The sequence below is a fragment of the Ceratotherium simum genome, chromosome 29 (genome assembly GCF_057802395.1).
Source record: "Ceratotherium simum simum isolate JZ-2026a chromosome 29, ASM5780239v1, whole genome shotgun sequence".
NCBI lineage: Eukaryota > Metazoa > Chordata > Mammalia > Perissodactyla > Rhinocerotidae > Ceratotherium > Ceratotherium simum.
In genome coordinates, this window is record NC_141928.1 from 39,363,653 (window position 1) to 39,383,690 (window position 20,038).

General features: G+C 41.9%; 1 protein-coding gene and 1 pseudogene across 4 annotated transcripts in view; both read left to right on the forward strand.

Annotated features, from left to right (window-relative positions):
* Positions 1-20,038, forward strand: part of RNF38 (ring finger protein 38) — a 183,594-nt gene that overhangs the window by 9,720 nt on the left and 153,836 nt on the right. The window lies entirely within an intron of this gene.
* LOC147913271 (calicin-like) lies at positions 545-8,199 on the forward strand (annotated as a pseudogene).

The window sequence follows — 20,038 nt, forward strand, 5'->3', positions numbered from 1 at the left end:
GGTGGTTAAGTTCACCTGCTCCGCTTCGGTGGCCCAGGGTTCGCAGGTTCGGGTCCTGGACATGGACCTACACGCCACTTGTCAGGCTATGCTGTGGCGGCATCCCACATACAAAAAAAAAAAAAAAGGAAGATTGGCACAAAAAAAAAAAAGGAAGATTGGCACAGATGGTAGCTCAGGGCCAATCTTCTTCACCAAACACACACACACACACACACACACAAAACTCTTATCTTTAGGTGGCCTAAAGATGGAATCTGAGATGGAGTAAATTTTCTCATAAGCTGTTATAGATGGTGTTTTTAATATTATTTCATTTATATTATGGGCTTAATAGGCATTGGTGGGCCATCCATTTAGAAAATGTTTGGGGCTGGCCCTGTGGCGTAGCGGTTAAGTGCGTGCGCTCTGCTGCTGGCGGCCCGGGTTCGGATCCTGGGCGCACACCGATGCACAGCTTGTCAGGCCATGCTGTGGCAGCGTCCCACATAAAGTGGAGGAAGATGGGCACAGATGTTAGCCCAGGGCCAATCTTCCTCAGCAAAAAGAGGAGGATTGGCATGGATGTTAGCTCAGGGCTGATCTTCCTCACAAAAAAAAAAAAAAGAAAAGAAAATGTTCTATGGGAAAATGGGCTTCAAAGGTCAAAAGTAGGTACAGTACTCATAAACGTTTGGAACATGGCCTGTTTTTGAGTCGAGCACTGCCAACTCAATCTTTTTCTCCTACTTTGCTTATAGATACCTAGAAAGGAAAAATGAATTCTCCACCTTTCAAATTACTAAGTGATATATGGAATTAATTCCTAGGAGGAGGATATTCTTTCTATTCAGGTAGGATAAAAACTGAGTAATCCAGATAATTGAGGAATTTCCACCCATTTACTGGTTTGAGTTTCTTTAAGAACCTTAGACTCAGAACGTATCTAGAGTTGTAATATGTTTGCGGGCTCTAATGGAAGGCAGTATTCTTGACTTTCTTTGCTGTTTATCAATACGAGTCATGAACTCTTGTGATCTAATTATCCAATAGATCTATTAAAAGCTGTGCGTATATTGTTGAACACAGAAATATTCCACAGTATGTTTTATTATTTTATTGAGGTTGTAATAGTTTATAACATTGTGGAATTTCAGTTGTATGTGATTATTTGTCAGTCACCATATATATGTGCTCATTTACCCCTTATGCCCACCCCCCAACCCCCTTCCCCTCTGGTAACCACTAATCTGTTCTCTTCATCTTCCATAATATTTTTGAGCTTTAGCTTTAAAGAAAAGCTACCATTGTGTGCTTAAAAAAAACAACAAATAAACCCGAAAAACCAACATAGGCAACAAGTTCAGATATTTGCCTTCTTAAAATGAATTTGTGTGCAACTCATGAAGTTGTGAATTTCTATGTTGAGATCAAAACTGAAGTCAGAATTTGACTATAGAATTAAAATTTAGATAATACTGTACATATTTTGAGTCTAACTTTTGGTAGAATGAAATCTTTTAGAAAAATGAACTCTGTCTCAATTTACATGAGTGATTTTAACATAAACAATTCTGTGGGGTGGGGGTAGAAATCAAACTAGTTTTACCCTACCCAAATCTTTGTATAGCACATTTGAGATGTCAACACGTTTCCTTTCGAAATAAAATTATTTGATAGAATAGTTATATTATTTTTCCCAGTACCTTGTAATTAAAAACCCAAGGCCCACATTTATTTTAAGGCTTGATTAAAAGTCTTTGCTTCTATGGAAAAAAAGTTATCAAATTGAAAAGGGCTTTAGAAATTTTGATTGCAAGATTGCCTTAAGAAGGGAGAGAGGCAAGTCAAATTGAGTATGGGCCCCACAGAATTGACCAGGCTACTTCCTGGGTTAGGAAAGCTCAGAGGGCGGCTCTGTTGCATTGGGGCGGGGCCCTAGCCTGGGAGGAACTAGAAGTGAAACTGGAACTGCCTTAAAAAAGCAGATCTTGGTACTGGGCTGAGTCGGGCGGGAATGAGCAGGGAGACTGATTCTCAGGCACAAATGTGTATGTAGTTCACCTGACAAATTTCCTGAGAAAGTCAGCATGTTCACAGTCGACTCAGGACAGACCTGAGACTCAATGGAGGAAAATGAGAGAAGAGCAAAGGGAGAGGTTGAGGCAAGGGCCTTAGGGTGCAGGTTTTGAAAGAAAATTTCTGAGCCTTTGAGAGGCTGCAGGGGGTTAAAGGTGGAGTTCTGGGGACATTTTCCCCTCCCCACAAGCTGTACGGAGGTGGAGGCTGCGGCATGGAAGTTGAGGGTAGATGCACTTGTTGAGGTAAAGGTACCCTTGTTAGAACAGAAAAGGTGTATCCCCTTGGTTTGTTTTAAAATGGTAGATTCCCACTACAATATTGGTGATACAAACAAAGGTTAGCTAGTCTTGTATAATTTTATTATGCCTGGGATTAAAATTGAAATTCACTTATTTTAAAAGAAAAATGAAAATTTATGAAATAACACTGACCCCTAAGAGCAATAAATTTCCAGGGTGGTTTAATGGTAGTTACCTGCTATCTGGTGTGAACAAAAGATGGCACTGCTAACGTGCTCTGCCTAACTAGGATGTGCAGTGCTGATGTTTTTCCCACTGGAGTGATTCAGATTCAAAGAGATTAAAAACCATGGCTCTTTCTGCTGGCCTCCCCACTTCCCATCCCCAGAAACCACTCATAGATACTCTGTGTGCGGGGGGGTGTGGGTAATATGGATTGGGGTTAGGTTTATGGCTCTGAGATAGACTAGCGCTTCTCACGCTTTGCTTATGCATCACCTGGTTCTTGTTAAAATGCAGATTTCTAGGGCTGGCCCCATGGCTTAGCAGTTAAGTGCGCGCTCCGCTACTGCTGGCCCGGGTTCGGATCCCGGACGCGCACCGACGCACCACTTCTCCGGCCGTGCTGAGGCCACGTCCCACATACGGCAACTAGAATGATGCAACTGTGCCATACAACTATCTACTGGGGCTTTGGGGAGAAAAAAAGGAGGAGGATTGGCAATAGATGTTAGCGCAGAACCGGTCTTACTCAGCAAAAAGAGGAGGATTAGCATGGATGTTAGCTCAGGGCTGATCTTCCTCACACACACAAAAAATGCAGATTTCTAGCGGGCACAGGTGATGGTGAAGTAGTTTTGAGTAGCAGAAGGTGGAGTAGTGGCTCTCAGAGTTTGGCCTGTATAACAGTCGCCTGGAGGGCTGGGTAAAAGGGCATTTACTGGGCCCCGCCTCCTGAGCTTTGCATTCACTTTGCTAGGCTGGGGCCTGATACTTTGCATTTTAAACAAATTCCTAGGAGATGCTAATACAGCTGAGGGGAGGGGCATATTTTGAGAGCCACTGAGGCAGAGTATAAATAACCCTGAGGAGAATCATGGCTTCTTGAGCATTCTTCTATAACTGAACTGAAAATGGTGGAAAAAAGGTTGCAGAAAGTAATAGAGTGATTAATACTGTTTGTATTAACCAAATAACACGTCATAAAAAGATTCAGCGCTCTCAACCACCTGTCACCCTGGGTTCATTTCCCACTCGGAACCACACCACCCATCTGGTTGTCATACTCTGGCAGCTGCTTGTCGCTGTGATGAAAGCTATGCCATTGGGATTTCAAATACCAGCAGGGTCACCATGGTGGACAGGTTTCAGTGGAGCTTCCAGACTAAGACAGACTAGAAGAAGGACTTGGCCACCGACTTCTGAAGAAGTGACCATGAAACCCTGTGAATAGCAGCAGAGCATTGTCTGATATAGCGCTGGAAGGTAAGAGGATGGTGCAAAAAGACCAGGCAGGGTTCCACTCTGCTGTACACGCGGTCGCTAGGAGTCCAAATACACTCGACGGCCCGAACAACAACATGGCACCTAGCGTTTATTGAACATTTGCTGTGAGCCAAACGGTGCTAACACTCTCTAGTCATTTTCTCATTTAAACTCTTAACAGCCTTTGAGGCAGGTACTGTTATTCCCATCTCGCACATGAGGAAACTGAGGTTTAGAGAGGCTGAGCAACTTGTCCAAGTCCACACTTGATGGAGACAAGTGACCCCTACAGCCCCCAGCATTTTACAGCTAGAGACTTGGGAATACACAGAGGATGTCCTGGTTTGCCGTGGAATTGAAATGATCAGGGCTTTAGAGGCCCTCCCATCCCCACTCACTGGATGCTAACCCTAGCATCCCTGCTCCAGAGAGTGGCCTCCACCTCTCCCTCTATGTTAAAGAAGAGTGGTGTCTGTGGCCACAAAGGTCAGAAGCCAAAGGACAGAGCCTTTCTTCTCTGATGGCCAGAATCTTGGCAGAGAAAGGCACTTCCAGGCCTGAGAATCAGAGGCTGGGGAAAGCTGAGTAGTGAGGAAGGATGGACAGAGTACTAAGTTACAGAAGGCTTGGGTTCCAGCTCCTGCTCTACTTCCAATTTGCTGTGTGGTCTTGGGCAAGTCCCTTCTCTTGTCTGGGCCTCAGTTTCCCTCCTGTACAATGGGAGGATTCTTCTGGATGATCTAATAATCTTTCTTTCTCCAAGCCTCCCCTCTTCCTTCCTACACGACCTCCTGTCCAAACTGGCTCTGACATTCCGGAAGCAGCCTTGAACTGAGCTTCGTAGGTCCCGGGTGGCAGTCACAACCCATCTCTGAGTTTCCTGCTGAGCTTTGGGCCCTGGGCACTAGGTCCTGGTAGGATACCTGGCCTTGTCAGGTTGGAGCCATCAGAGGGGAGAAAGGCCCTGAGCATCTGAGAAAGCCCTCAGGGGGACCTGCATTGTGATGACCTCGTGGACTCTATGACTTCATCCTCTCTCCCCCACTTCACTCCTCCCTAATCGACTGCTCTGCAAATAACCATCAGTCTGAATCCTAACAGCCTGAGAAAGTCTTTTCTACAGTACCTGCTGCTGATCTTCTGCCTCAGCTAGCAAGCCGCACCATGGAGTTGGAATTCACTGAGAAAAACTAAGACACCTTCCTGCTGCAGAAACTAAACGAACAGAGGAAACTCAAAGAGTACTGGGACATGGCCGTGACTGTGGACCGTCATGTCTTTTATTTATATCTCAATTTGCTGGCTGCTGTCACTCCAGCAGTGAAGAGCCTCATCTCCAGAAAAGAGGCGAAGACCACTGATGAGCTGTTTATCACCCTTGACCCCAACTACGTGAGTCCAGCCACCGTGGACCAGCTCCTGGGCTACTTCTACTGCGGCAAGGTGGTGATCTTGGAGTAGAACGTGGAGGAGCTCCTTCGTGGGGCCCAGTATTTCAACACACCGCGCCTTCAAATCCACTGCAATGACGCCCTGATTAAATCCATTCGCCATGCCAACTGCTTGCGCTACCCCATCTTGGCTGAGATGTTTGGGCTCAAAGAGGTATCAGACTTGGCCTACTCTGGCATTCGCGACAACTTCCACTACTGGGCCAGTCCTGAGGGCTCCATGCCTGAGGGCTTCCTGTGCTGTCCACCTGTCATCTTTGGCCGCCTGCTTCAAGATGAAAACTTGCATTTGCTCAACGAGGACCAGGCTCTCAGTGCACTCCTAAATTGGCTGTACTTCCAGAAGGAGAAGCGGGAGAAGTATTTCAAGAAGTTCTTTTATTACATCAATCTCAATGCCGTCTCCAACAAGACACTCATGTTTGTGAGCAACAAATTGAGGGTCATGAAGAACAGATCAGCCCACACAACCCTGATTGAGAGTGTGCTTGATGAACAAAAGCAGGAGAGGCCATCCAGCCTGCTGAGCCACCAGTGGAAAGGGGCCCTGCTTGATTCGGTGGTCGTCCTAGGTGGCCAGAAGGCCCAGGGCAAGTTCATGATGGAGTGTTTGCCTGTATCATCCAGGAGAACCTGTGGTTGAAGCTCTCAGAGATGCCCTTTCAGGCAGCAGCACTTAGTGCCACCTCTACCGGTCGCTTCATCTACATCTCTGGTGGCACCATGGACCAGATTTCAGGGCTGAAGACAGCTTGGTGGTATGATATGGATGGCAGTTCCTGGACCAAGTTGCCTGACCTGCCAGTCGGGCTTGTCTTCCACACCATGGTGACCTGTGGGGGGACAGTGTACTCATTGGGTGGGAGCATTGCCCCAAGATAGTATGTCTCTGACATCTGTCGTTATGATTCATGAGTCCAAGGAGGCCTGGTGCCTGGCAGGGGATGAGCATCCCTATGGATGCCACAGCCATGATCACCAGGGGTGACCAGAACTTGTACATTGTCACTGGGCGGTGCCTGGTGAAGGGCTACATCTCCCAGGTCTGGGTGGTAGACTATTTTGACACCAACACTAGAGAGGTGGTCCAGAGTATCACCCTCCTCATTGAGTTCAGCCACTGGCCCCTGCTCTCCTTCAATCAGGACAGCATCCTCTGCGTGCACTGCCACCAGCACAGTGTGGAAATCAGCCTGCAGAAGATAAAGGCCACAAGACAGCCATGTCAGTGTCTCTCTTGCCCAACAACTGCCCCTGGATGACTCCCATGCTATATGCTGCATTGGAGACGGCAGGGTGTTTGTATGTGGGGGTGTCGTTACAGCCAGTGATGTTCAGAAAAGGGACTACACCATCAATCCAAATGCCTACTTGCTGGACCAAAAGACAGGCCAGTGGAAGACCCTGGCCCCCCACCAGAAGCACTGGACTGTCCTGCCTGCTGTCTAGCCAAGCTGCCTTGCAAGGTTCTTCAAAGGAATTAAAACACTTTTTAGTTGGGAGAATAATTGAATGCAGTATTATTCACAATTTAATGAGAGAGAGAAAGAGAAGATGGCCTGTGGGTTCCTTCTTAGTGCTTCGGTCTATGCTTGGCCCTGAAGGGGAGATCCTGGGCTAGGGCTGCTCCCAGGGGTGGAAACTCAGGGCTACTCTGTCACTGGAGGGATCCAAGCTGAGGCTGGAATGGAGTCCCTGGTGGGTGGGACTGAGCATCTCCCGGGCACTGGCCAAGGTGGTATCTGGAAGCGCCCTGTTCTGTCCCCTGTAGTCACCTTGCAGGCATCTGCTAGACTGACAGGTAAAGCAGTTGCTTAGATCTGTGAAGCCTCAGGCTCCTCCAACAGTCACTTCCCTCGAGTCTGCCCAGGAGGGCGGGGAGGGCCAATCCCCAGTCTAGGAGAGGAGCCTCCTGGGCTGGGAAGGGTGAAGGTGGTGTAGCCAGCCTCATGGATGGGGGCAGAAGGAATGAGGGGGCAGGGTTACTTGGCTGTTGTTTTGGACCATGCAGCTGTGGTGTGTTTGTGACTCATTTGTGGGGAACTTGGGGGGTTACTCACAATTGTTTCCAGAGAGCAAGGTTCATTGACAACTTTCTCCTGGAATACGAGGTCTGAGGGACTGGGGGTGGAAGAGAGGTCAGTCAAGGGAGAAAAAAGAAACCTATTTCTCTATTGGAGAGAAGCTTGGAGATGAGGCAAGATGACAGGATAAGAGAGACAGGGGCGTGTAGTAGTTAGGGGTATGGACACTGGGGACAGATGGCCTGGTTCAAATACCAGTTCCATCACTTCCTGGGTCATCCTGGGTGAGTTACTCACCATCTCTGTGCCTTAGTTTCCTTATCTGTAAAAGGGAGACAATAAGAGTGCCGACCTCATAGGGTGGTGGGAAGTTTAAATGAGTCAATACATGCAAAATGCTGAGGACAGTCCCTGGCACATATTAAAGTGCTACAGGAGTACTTTTTTAGAAGGAAAGAAAGAGGGGTGAGGCAAGGGTCCGGGCTCTTGGGCCCTTATATTAGGTGAGGTCCCATCAAATGCTCTTTGAGACTCCCGCCCTCAAAGCCTTGGTGAGCTTTCCTCAATTCCAGCTCCCTGTTTCCCTTTCAGTCATGTGTGTACTCACACGTAACCCTCAGCAATTTAGAAGAAACTGACCACGTTCTGGAACAGCGTATAGAATCCTTATTCATCCATTCTCTCATTCATCATGAATTCACTTTCTCCTCCACTTCACACACTAACGCCATCACTGAGGCCTCTGTGTGCAGGTCCCTGTTCCAGGTGCTGGGGCCACAGGCATGACACGGACAATCCATGGCCCTGGGAGGGAGTATCTATGCCAGTGCCCTGCAACAGGAATATCATGCCAGCCACATGGGTAATTTAAATTTTTCTAGTGGTCACATTAAAAAGGTATAAAGAAACAGGTGAAATTAATTTTAATAATATATTTTATTTAACCTGATATTTTCAAAATATTATCATTGAAACAAGTAATCAATGTAAACATTTATTAATATGATATTGAAATTCTTTTTTTCATGCTATGTCTTCAGAATCCAGTGTGTACTTTACACTTACAGCACAGCTCAGTTTGGACTAACCACGTACACGAGGCCCCAGGAGGATAGGGGCTCTTATTAGGCAACGCAGGACGCTACACGTCCTCATGGTTCAGATCTGCTCCATCCCCTTCCTTTTCCCCCTCAGTCCTGCTCACCTGCTCAGCCTCGTCTTCCTGACCTCTCTGTTGGCTGGCCTCTCTCTTCAAAGCCTGCTCCTCTGCCCAGGTCTTACTTTCCTCCTTCCAGGCCAGGACCTTGGACTTCACAGCTGACCCTCTCTCCCCTGGAACTTCTCCCACATTCCTCACTTCTCCAGCCCTGGGCAGCCCCCTCCTCTGTTCACCTCACTGCCATCTGCCGGCTGGAAGAGCAGGGCCTTCCAGATCCATGCAGCTAAGCCCAGCTGCCCCCTCCCCACCCCACCAGGCTCAGCTGACCGCTGAGTCACCTCTTACTGACTCCGGAGGCCATTCCCCACAGCTGGCTCTCCACCCTCTCTGGTGTCCTGGGGCCCCACTCTTGCCCTGTCTTCTTTCTCAGCCCCTTACCTCTCATTCTGGCACCAGAAGTCCAGAGAAATAGAGTCAGATGATCTGAGCTCCGTAAACAATCCATGTCCACCAAAAATCTCTCCAGAGCTGCTGCTGTTGAGCACCTCAGAGGAAGAGGTGTCCATCCACGATTCAAAGCTGATGTCTCCCTGTGTCTTCATTCTGTCCCCTCACAACTTCTCAGCCTCCTCAGTTCCCTCTCTCTCCACATCCCCTTGCTGATTTCTTCTCTCCATCCCAAATATTCTCAAGTTTCTCCTGTCCTGAAAGCAAACTCTCCTCTGCTCTGAGGTCTGCCTCTTGCTGTCTGCACATCTCTTTCCTCAGTTGAGCTTCCTACAAGTTGTCTCTGCTCTCTGGCTCCAGATCTATCTCTGTTCCCACCAGGCCACCAGAGTGTATCCTGACAACTCTGTCTCTCTGTCTTTTTCTCAGCATACTGGGATCATAATTTGATATATTAGCTGATGTGATCCTCCTTCCTTCTTCCTTCCTAAGCTCTTCCCATGTGAAAATTAGACCATGAGGCTGAAGCATTCAGGGCTTGTCACCTCGAGGAGGCTGGCTCACTGAATGGAGGAGTCAGAGTCAAATTCTTGGCATTGCTGCTAGGGAAGCTTGATCAATTCATAGCAGAGATTATGGTCTTGAAAGACAAGGTTTTGAACTACAGCTCAGATCTTCACATGGGTACCTGAAGGCCTTCCAAGGGAAGTTCAGACATGCGTGGTTTTAAGGGAATCAGTTTCCAGATCCTCACATTTTTTCCTAAAGTTGTTCTACCTGAGAATATGCCTAGAGATTTCATTGTAGTTCTCTTTTCCCACCTTCCCTTTCAAACACTTTCCACACACACACACACAGCAACCTTTACCCATCCCCAGTCTTCCTAGGATGCCACAGAAGAGTATAATGTGTCAGTGAGGCACCAGTGAAGCCTCCTTTTGTCAAGACACCAGTATCCAGAGAGGAGTGTGTTGAATTTTTCTCTCATATCTTTGCAGTGTTTCTGTTAAAGTGTGGAGTCTGGTGTTAAAACCTGGGGTATTTTGATAAACCAACACATGGACAGAGAAAACTGTATTGTTGTTACCAGGGGCAATGGGGGTAGGGGGTGGGCACAAGGGGTGAAGGGAGACATATATATGGCGATAGACAAACAAAAATATACAACCCCAAATTTCACAATGTCATAAACTAGTAAAACATCAACAAAAAAAAATAAAAAACTGGGGTATTTTGGTCCAAGTTGAGTTGTTCAGAAATGTTAAGTAGCGTGATGGAATCATGACATATTTTTAAAAGCTTTATTGACATATCATTCAAATACCATATAATTCACCCATTTAAAGTATACAATTCAATGGCTTTTAGTATGTTCACAGAGTTGTACAGTTATTATCACAATCAATTTTAGAACATTTTCTTTATCCCAGAAAGAAACTTTGTAACCATTAGTTGTCACCCTCTAACCCCCTCATCTTCCCAGCCCTACACAGCCACTAATCTACTCTCCATCTCTCTGGATTAGCCTATTCTAGACATTTCATATAAATGCAGTCATATAATATGTGGGTTTTCATGTGGCTTCCTACACTTAGCATAACACTTTCAAGGTTCATCCATGTCGTAGCATGTGCCAGTACTTCATTCCTTTTTATGCGTAAATAATATCCCATAGTGTGGATGTACTACCTTTTATTTATCAGTTTGTCAGTTGATGGACATTTGGGTTGTTTCCACTTCTTGGCTATTATGAATAATAACTCTACATTCGTGTACAAGTTTTTGTGTTCGCATATGTTTTCATTTCTCTTGGGTATATACCTAGGAGTAGAATTGTTGGCTCAAATGGTAACTCTATGTTTAGCCATTTGAGGAACTGCCGGACTGTTTCCCAAAGCAGCTGCATCATTTTACATTCCCACCTGCAATGTAGGAGAGTTCCAATTTCTCTACATCCTCACCAACACTTCTTACTGTCTTTCCAAATACAGTCATCCTAGTGGGAGGAAGTGGCATCTCATTGTGGTTTGATTTGCATTTCCCCGCTGGCTAATGATGTTGAGCACCTTTTCATGAGCTTATTTTTGATGACATTTGTTTAATAACCTAGACTTTTCCATGTTCAACTGTTATCAGAGAAAGTATTACTCCTGAGGAAGAGCTCTGTGAGGACAAAACCAAGAGAGCCTGGCTCAGAAACATTGACGGTCATAGTGCATTGTTTCATTCAGGCCACGGAATCATGACAAGCCTCTCTGCCTTCCTACCTCTCCTTTCTTAGAATTAGAATGTTTGAGCTTTGTTACAAGTATGTTGGAAATATCCCCTACCAAGAATGTCCTCTCTGCATTTTCACCGCTCTCGTAATGAGAAAGAGCTCCCCTTCTCCCGTGTCCAGGTGCCTATTTTGTACCATTTAAAGGATGACATAAAAAGTTCCACGCTTACTTCTGAAAGGGCAGTGTTACATCTTTGAACAAAAGTAAATATATCACATGTAGGTTAGAAAGCTTATTCAGCCTTGTAAGAAACATTTTAAACCTTTTTTATTATGAATCTAACACATAAAAAGTGACTATACATAATTGTGTAGCTTAATGAATTACTGTAAATATTGTAAATATCCACATAACCACTATTGAGTTCAAGAAATAGAACATTGCCAACACATCCTGAGTCTCCTGTGCAGCCCCTTCCTGATTATAATCCCTTCTCTCCCCTCAGACCTTTATAATAATGTGTTCCTGGCTTTTTTGTGTAATTTTACCATCTAAGAAGGCCTTTCAAATATAGACATTAGTTTGGCCTATTTTTGAACTTTACATGAGAGAATTGTACGGTATGAATTTTTTTGTATCTGGCTTCTTTGACTCAAAATTTTGTTTTGATAATTTTTCCATGTTGTTGTATGTAGGCGTAGTTCTTTCGGTTCCTCTTCTGTATAGCATTGTGTCATAGGAATGTATCATTTTATTTATCCAGTCTCCCATTGATAGATATCTGGGTTATTTCCACTTTGGTCAGTGACAGATGATGTTCTTCTCGTGAATGTATCTTGGTGCACGTGCACTCAAGTTTATCTAGGGCATATACTTGGGAGTAGAATTGCTGTCTTCTTTGCTAGATAATGCCAGACTAATTTGCAAAGTGATTGTGCCAATTCCCATTGCCATCAGCAATATACGAGAAGTCCTGTTGCTCTACATGCTTGCGAATACTTGGTATTGTCCAACTTCTGTGTGGTTTTAATTTGTATTCTCTTGATTGATAGTCAGGTTAAGCATCTTTTCATGTTTATTGGCCATTTGGATTTCCTCTTTTGTGAAATCTTTTCTTCTTTTTTCTATTTTGATTGACTGTCCTCTCTTGTTGACTTGTTGGAATTCTGAATATATTCTGGATGTGAGCCTTTTATCAGTTACACATGTGGAAAATACCTTCTCCCACTCTGTGGCTTGCCTTTTTGTAACCAAACTCAGTGGGTTCGTCTCTTGGTGAGTGCGGAGCTGAAAAGCAACCAAGGCAAAGTAGGTGAAGAAAAGGTTTATTGCTGGCATAAGCAATGGAGAACACTGGGGATCTCTCCGAAACACAGGGTCTCCCACAGCTCAGTGCTGGTGGAGACTTTATACACAAGAGAACAGAGGATCACAGGATTATTTGTAACGACTGTGTAACAACTGTGCTCATTCAGGGTGCATGCATAGCAGGTAAACATGCTATTACATACATCTCATAATCTGAAAATGGCTGCTTGGACCCTGCCAGAGGAGAAGAATTTAAGATACTAATAAGTTTAAGGTAACTTTCAGATGCTTGGAGCTGGAACATTTTGCAGGGGTCTTGCTGCAAACATGTAAGTTTCTCTGCAAGACAGCAACATCTGCAAAGGGGGGACATGAATTTCTGCAAAACAGAACACATAGTTTCTCCTGTCTGAAAAAGTTTGACAGACCATGTTAGTTATTCTGAAAAAGTTTGACAGACCATGTTAGTTATTCATCAGATCCTCAGTAACCCTTTCTTTGCCTGGTTCCTCGGTCACATTTTCACTCTTAATGGTATATTTTAATTTTAATTAGTCCAATTTGTCTTTTCCTTTTTGGTTAATGCTCTTTGATACTTGAAGAAATCTTCTCTACTCAGAGGTCAGGAATTTCCCTTATGCATATATAATTGTCCCAGCACCAATTTTCCCACTTCTCTGCAGTGCCATCTTTGATGTAAATCACATGTCCGTACACAGGTGGATGTGTTCGTGAGCTCTCTTATTCCATTGGTCTGTCTGAGCTATGCCAACACCACAGGCTCCGTTACTATAGCTTTAGCATCGCCTGTACAGTTTAGAATTAGTTTGTCAAGATCTACAAAAAACCTGTTGGGATTTTGGTTGTGATTGCACTGAATTTATAGACCAATTTAGGGAAATTTCTTTTAATTATGATATCAAGTTTCATGGACATGGTATATTTCTCCATTTTGGGAAGTCTTCTTTAATTTCTCTTAAAGTTTTATACTTCACTCTTTAGTGGTCTCACACAGCTTTTGTTAGATTTGTTCCTAGGTACTTGACATTGGAGAATTTTTTAATATGTATATATATAGAAATATATATATAATTACCTATATGTATATTGAATTTATGTTTAGCAAATTGTAGGAGATCTTTGGATATTCTGGATGTGAGCCCATTTTCAGTTGTACATGTGGTAAATATCTTCGCTCAATATGAATCATAGCTCTAAATGTAAAATGTAAAAGTATAAAATTTTTAGAAGAAAACATGGAGAAAATCTTTGTAATCTGGGGTTAAGCAAAGATTTCTTAGATATTACACTAAAAGCATGATCTATTAAAAAATTGATAAGTTGGATCTCGTCAAAATGCAAAACTGTTGCTGTGGGAAAGACACTGTTAAGAGGATCAAAAGACAAGCCACAAATTGAAGAACATATTTGAGCATCACCTATCTGGCAAAGGACTTGTATCTGGACTATAAAAAGAAGTTTCCAATAATTTATTGTACATATTTTCATACTTCCATATATACAATTTTATCATGAATAAACAATGACTTGTTTTTTTCTTTAAGGAAGTTTCCTATTTTCCAAATTTGCTGAGTTTTTATCATGATATTGAATGTTATGCATGTATTGACATGAGCATGTTTTTCTCCTTTAATCTATTAATAGGACAAGCTACTGTTATTAATTTGTCAGTGTAAAACCCTCTGTCCATTCCTGGCATAAACCTAACTTGCTTATGACATTATATATTTTATATATAATACTATATAGTTTTATATAATTATTAGACTCAGTAATTATATAATTCCTTTAAAAGATTGCTGGATTCTGTTAGCTATATATTCACTTAGGTTTTTATTTTTTTTTGCTGAGGAAGATTCTCCTTGAGCTAACATCCGCTGCCAATCTTCCTTTTTTTGTATGTGAGCCACCACTACCGCATGTCTACTGACAGGTGAGTGGTGTGGGGCTGCACCCGAGAACTGAACTATGGGCCGCCAAAGCAGAACATGTCTAACTTAACCACTAGTCCACCAGGGGTGGCCCTCACTTAGGTTTTTATTTGTATTATTATTTTTTATTATTATTATTATTATTTTTTGTGAGGCAGATCAGCCCTGAGCTAACATCCATGCCAATCCTCCTCTCTTTGCTGAGGAAGACCAGCTCTGGGCTAACATCCGTGCCCATCTTCCTCCACTTCATGTGGGATGCCGCCACAGCATGGCTTGACAAGCAGTGCGTCAGTGCGCGCCTGGGATCCAAACCCGGGCCGCCAGCAGTGGAGCGCATGCACTTAACCGCTCCACCACGGGGCTGGGCCAGGTTTTTGTTTGTAAAATTGTCATATGGAAGGATGGTAAATAGCATTTTTTTAATTTTAGTTTCTAATCATGCATTGCTAGTACTGTATATAGAAATATGATTGTTTTTGTGTGTTGATCATGTACCTTGCATCTTGGCTAAACTCATTTATTAATTTTAGGAGTTTTTTGGGTAAATTTCTTGAAATTTTCTCTGTAGACAGTCCTATCATCTGCAAATAGACATTTCATTTCTTCCTCTCTTGCTCTTCTTTTACAGTTTCTTAAGGGAGAAAAATAGATTATGTTCTTGAGACCTTTCTTCCTTTATAATATAAGCATTTAATGCTATAAATTTTACTCTAAAAACAACTTTAACTACATCTTACAAAATTTATATTTGTGTTTTCATTCATTCAGTTCAAAATATTTTCTAATTTCCCTCGAGACTTCCCCTTTGACTCGTGGATTATTTAGAAGTGTTTTGTTTAATTTCTATAGGTTTAGAATTTTCCTCATACTTTTCTATTGGTGATATCTACTTTAACTCCATTGTGGACAGAGAGCATACATTGTACTTTTTTCTAGTGCTTTTAAATTTGTTAAGGTTTGTTTTATGACCCAGGACATGGTCTATCTTGGTGAATGTCCCATGTGCACTGGAAAATAATGTACACTTGGCTATTGTTGGATAGAGTGTCCTGTAAATGCCAGTTAGGTCCAGTTGGTTGATGGTGCCCTGCATTCCTCCTATATCTTGTTGATTTTCTTTCTATGAGTTCTGTAGAAGTCTGTGAGAGGAGTGTTGAAGTCCCCAAATATGATTGTGGATTTGTGTGTTTCTCCTTTCTGTTCTGTCAGTTTTTGCTTCATGTATGTTGAGGTCATTGTTGTTTCTTACATTCACATTTAGGATTGTAATGTTTTCTTGGTGAATTGACCCTTTTATCATTGTGTAATATACGCCTTTATCCCTTGTAATTTTCCTTGTTTTGAGTTTACTCTGTCTGATATGAGTGTTTGTGTGGTGTGTCTTTCTCCATCCTTTTACTTTGAACCTATCTGTATCATTATATTTGAAGTGAGTTTCTTGTAGACGGAATGTAATTGGTTCATGTCTTGTTATTCATTCTGACAACCTCTGATCTTTTTATTTTTTTTATTGTTATTATATTTTTTGGTGAGGAGGATTAGCCCTGAGCCAGCATCCATTGCCAATCCTCCTCTTTTTGCTGAGGAAGATTGACCCTGAGCTAACATCTGTGCCTATCTTCCTCTATTTTATATGTGTGATGCCTGCCACAGCATGGCTTGGTAAGCAGTGTGTAAGTCCATGCCTGGGCTCCAAACCTGTGACCTCCGGGCCGCCCAAGCGGAGTGTGCAAACTTAATTACTATGCCACTGGGCCAGCCCCCTCTGATCTTGTTACTGGTGTCTTTCAAACAGTTACATTTAGTGTAAGTAGTGATAACGTTTGGATTCAGGTGTACCATTTTATTATTTGTTCTCCATTTTTTCCCTCTTTTTCATTCCTTTGCCCTCTTTCCTGCCTTCTTTTTGGTTATTCAAATATTGTTTATAGTGTTTCATTTTGATTTTTTGTGTTTTGACTATATCTCTTTGTAAAGATTTTAGTGGTTGTTCTGGGGATTATAATATACATACTGAACTTCGTAGTCTATTTAAAATTAATAGTTTACTACTTTGAGTGGAATATAAAAAGCTTACTGTCATCTCAGTTCCTTACTCTCCCCCTTTGTGTGATAGTTGGCTTATATATTACATCTACAGACATAGAAATCCCAGCAGACACTGTTATATTTTTTTTTTGCTTTCAGACATCAAGCATATTTTAAAGAAATATTCAAGAGAAAAAGAATAGTCTATTATCTTTGTCTTTTCTGTTACTCTTTTTTTATACCTGATATTGCAGGTGTGCTTTTGGTGTCATTTTCCCTTCTCTCTGAAAAACTTCCTTTAGCAATTCTCTTAGAGCATGTCAGCTGGCCATAAATTCTCTTCTTTTCCTTCTTCTGTGAATGTCTTTATTTCATCTTCATTACTGAAGGGTTATTTGCACTGGGTATAAAATTGTGGCTCCATAGTTCTTTTTTTCAGCACCTTAAAAATGTTGTGCCACCTCCTTCTGTCCTTCATGGTTTCTGATGAGAATTCAACATTCATTCAAACCATTTCTCTGTCAGTAATGTTTTTTTTTTTTGGTCTGGCTGCTTTAAAGATTTTTTTTATTGCTCTTAGTTTTCAGTAGTTTTATTATGTGTGTGGGTATACATTTAGTTGGCTTTATCTTGTTTGGGGTTCACTGAGTTTTTTGCATCTGTAGATATATGTCTTTTGGCAAACTTGGGAAGTTTTCAGCTGTTACTACTTCAAATATTTTTATAGCTCTGCAGTCTTTCTTCCCTCTTTCTAGAAGTCTGGTAGAACAACTGTTGGACTGTTTTTTATTGTTCCACGGGTCCCTGGGGCTCTTTTCATTATAGTTTGCTCACTGTTCAGACTAATCTCTACTAATCAATCTGTATGTCCACTGACTCTTACCTCTGACATCTCCATTCTGCTTTGGGGTCTATCCAGTGAGTTTTTAATTTCTCTTTTTATTTTCCAGTTTAACATTTCCATTTTGTTATTCTTTGTATTTTCCATTTCCTTACTGAAGCTTTCTATTTTTCCATTTGTTCGAAGAGTGTTTATGATTATTTGTTAGAACATTTTTAAAATATCTGCTTTAAAGTCATGTGTTGATTGTCTTTTTATTTGTTGAGATTTTCCTAGTTCTTCATATGCCAAGTAATTCTAGATTGAATCTTACACATTTTCAATATTATGCTATGAAACTCTGGGTCTTGTTGAAATCCTATGAAGAACGTTGAAGTTTTTGTTTTAGTATGCAGCTGACATTCTGAATAAATTCAGAGCATAAGTTCCAATTGAACTTTGTGGGCTGTGGTTAAAATTTCATTTCAATTTTCAAAGACTTTGCAGTGGTGTTGAGATATGTGCCGTGTGTGTGCCACCCAGTGGACAGTCTGGGACCTGGATGATGGTAAATCAAGTTCTTCAAGTATTTTATATGTTGATTAAGACCAGATCAACCTAAGTACACTTCAGGACAGAGCCCAGGAGTTTGTAAACAATTTTATGGGGTCACTTTCCCAGGTTCATCCCTCTCTATGATCTCCCTTGTACTATTCAGTTCCCTGGGTTTTATCGTTTTAGTTTTCCAGCCGGAAAGCTAGAGCTTTACCTAGCCCACTCTGCCATGCATTTCATAGCCCGTGTCTGAGGCCAAGTGGCAGGATCACCAGAGGATAAAAAATGGTGAACTCATTGCCAGTGCAGTGCTTCATATTTTGTTCTTCTTCCCCAATTCTCCTGCCACTATCTGCTGTTCAGAGTCATCGTATAGCTTCTGCTTCATGCGTTCTGGCTAGGTTTAGTAGCTGCATTCAGTGGGAAAGACCAGGAGGAATGTGCTTACTCCATCTTACTCCCATTCAGGTTTTTTTCGTCTCTATTCATGAATTACTTTGCCTGTTATTTTTCTTTCTTTCACTGTCTTTGTTAGGTTTCGTATCAAGATTATGCTTTCCATAAAGTAAGTTGAGGAGTGTATCCTCCTTTTTAAAATTCTCTGGAAGAATTTATGAAGACTAAAATTTTGACTAATGAAGCCAAATGGTGTTTTTTTTTGTGGGAAGGTTTTTAATTCATTAAATCGTTTTTACTAGTTATAGGAACATTCAATTTTATTTCTCCTTGTGTCATTTTTAAGTTGTACTTTTCTCAGAGTTTCTCTGTTTCATTTAAATTTTCAGAGTTATTACCACAATTGTTTATCTCCTTATGATCTTTATAATTACTTTATAATTCAGTGATCCCATTTTTATTCTTAATTTTGAGTTTTTAAGAAACCTTTATCAGTCTCACATAGGTATAAGTCTTTATGACTTTAGATAAGCAATTGTTTCTTAGATATTACTCCAAAAACGTAAATAACCATCATCGAAATTAAAAACTTTTTTGTTTTTGTGAGGAAGATCAGCCCTGAGCTAACATCCATGCTAATCCTCCTCTTTTTGCTGAGGAAGACCAGCTCTGAGCTAACATCCATTGCCAATCCTCCTCCTTTGTTTTCCCCCAAAGCCCCAGTAGATAGTTGTATGTCATAGTTGCACATCCTTTCAGTGCTGTATGTAGGACGTGGCCTCAGCATGGCTGGAGAAGTGATGCATCGGTGTGCGCCCAGGATCCAAACCCGGGCCGCCAGTAGCGGAGCGCACGCACTTAACCGCTAAGCCACGGAGCCAGCCTGAAATCAAAAACTTTTGTGCCTTAGAGGACACCTTCAAGAAAGTGAAAAGACACAAATGGAGAAAATATTTGAAAAGCACATATCTGACAAGGAACTCGTATTAGAATATGAAAGAACTCTTAGAACTCATCAATAAAAGGCAATTAGTCCAATTAAAAGATGGGCAAAGGATCTCAATAGACATTTCTTCAAAGAAGATACACACATGGGCAACAAGCACATGAAAAGATGCTCAATATCCTGATGACTTCAGTGAAATGCAAATCTAAACCACAATGAGATGTCACTTCATACGCAATAGAATGGCTGTAATAAAAAAGACAGATAATAAGAAGTGTTGGTGAGGATGTGGAAAAATTGGAACCCTCCACATTGTAGGGGTTAATGTAAAATGGTGCAACCAGTTTAGAAAACAGTCTGGCGATTTCTCAAGTGATTAAACATAGAGTGAACGTATGACCCAGTAATATATGTACTGGGTTTATATGCCAATTAATTTCATTCCTAGGTATATATACTCAAAAAATGAAAACATATGTGCACACAAAAACTTGTACATGAATGTTCACGGCAGTATTATTCGTAAGTCAAGAAGTAGAAACAATCCAAATGTCTATCAACTGATAAATAGATAAATAAAAGTGGTATATCCATACAATGAAATATTATTAAACCATAAAAAGGAATAAAGTATGCATATGTGCTATAACATGGGTGAACCTTGAAAATATTATGCTAAGTGAAAGAATGAGTCAGAAAGGACCACATATTGTAAATTCCATTTTTATGATATGTCCATAATAGGCAAATCTATAGAGACAGAAAGTAGAAAATTAGTGGTTGCCTGGTGTTGGGAGAGTTGAGAGGATTGAGGAGTGGTGACTAAACGTGCAAAGTTTCATTTTGGGGATAGTGATGAAAATATTTCAAAGCTGATGGTGGTGATGGATACACAACTCTGAATATACTAAAAGCCATTGAACTGTACACTTTCAGTGGGTGAAT